Below are 1,720 nucleotides of genomic sequence, written 5' to 3' on the forward strand. Positions count from 1 at the left end.
AACCATTCTGGAAAGCAATTTGGAACTATGCCCAAAGGGCTATGGGTCTGTGCGTACCCTTTGACCCAGTAATACCACTACTAGGTCTGTATCTCAAAGAGATCATAGAAAAAGGGAAAAGGACCCACATGTTTAAAAATAATTATAGCAGCTTTCTTTGTCATGGCAAATAATTGGAAACAAAGTGAATGCCCATCAACTGGGAAATGGCTGAACAAGTTGTGGTATATGAATTTAATGGAACACTACTGTGCTTTAAGAAATGATGAGCAGGCAGATTTAAGAAAAACCTGGAAAGACTTAAGTGGAGTGATACTGAGTGAAGAGAGCAGAACCAGGAGAACATTGTACAAAGTAACAGCAACATTGTGTGATAATCAACTATGATAGGCTCTGCTCTTCTGAGCAACGCAATGATTCAAGACAGTTCCAAAGAACTCATGATGGAAAATGTTTTCCACATTCAGAAAAAAAGAACTGTGGATTCAGAATGCAGATTGAACCATACTGTTTCTACTTGTTGTTTTATTTCCTTTTTTTTTAGGTTTTTCCCTTTTGTTCTAATTCTTCTTTCACAAGATGACTCATGCAGAAATAGGTTTAATGTGATTGTACATATATAACATATCAGATTGCTTTCTGTCTTGGGAGGAGGGAGGAAAGGGAGGAAGAGAGAAATTTGGAACTAAAAATCATGTAAACAAATGTTTAAAATCTTTACATGTAACTGGAAAATAATAAAATAATTTTACGATTTAAAAAAAAATATTCCTTTAATGAATGCTGTCTCAGTTGCAAATTTTGAAGACAACTATTATCTAAGAAATTCAAATTGTCAAAAATTTATGTTCTATTTGTCAGGTAAGATTATTTTACGTTAATTCCAACAAATATCCCCATTGTACTAGGAGGTGCTTGAAGTTTTCTTTTATTCATTATATATTCTCATGAGTACCTATAATTAAAATCTTCAATCTTTATGTTGTAACTCCTTGTTGCAAAAGTCTCATTTTTACTTTTCAGTTTGTAAAATTCCTTATAAAAAGAAAATCCACTTAATCTTTAGGCATCTATAAAATTTGCTTATCTTTTTAGATACTTTTATAGAGCAGAGATCTTTCAAAGTTTTTTATTCTTCTATTGAAGCTTTATTTTAATTTTTAAAAAATCCAACTCATTTTCCAAACATTTAGCATATTCTTTTTTTATTTCTACAGCATACTTTATTTTTCATCAATTAAACATTAAAGAACATTTTCTAAACAATAATTTTCAAAGATAGGTAGTCCAAGTATTACTGTGGCTACTTTACAATTAAGGAAGCTGAGGATCCAAAAGATAAATTAACTTGCTTTTAGTCAAACAATTAGTACAAATTGGAGCTGGGATCAAGGATATCCTGTATTGAGAAATGTTCAGGATAATAGAGACAGAGTACCTGGGTTCAAATCCTTGTTTTGTGTCTTGCTTAGAAGTTACATATAGCTCTCATTTTCTTCATCTACAAAATTAAAGTAATACAGTCTTTTCCAGCTCTAAATATATGCTGTGTTACAAGGTGTGATATTCCTCTGTGAAGTCAGCTTCTAATTCAAGATAAGCCACTGTCCTTTTTTCTCATGCCTCACACTCCCCAACAATAATTTTACTGTGTTTCTTTCCTGAATCTGTTCTGTGTATAATCAGTTCCCTATAAATAATCAATGTATGCTAATCTTTT

The sequence above is a fragment of the Dromiciops gliroides genome, chromosome 1 (genome assembly GCF_019393635.1).
Source record: "Dromiciops gliroides isolate mDroGli1 chromosome 1, mDroGli1.pri, whole genome shotgun sequence".
Classification (NCBI taxonomy): Eukaryota; Metazoa; Chordata; class Mammalia; order Microbiotheria; family Microbiotheriidae; genus Dromiciops; species Dromiciops gliroides.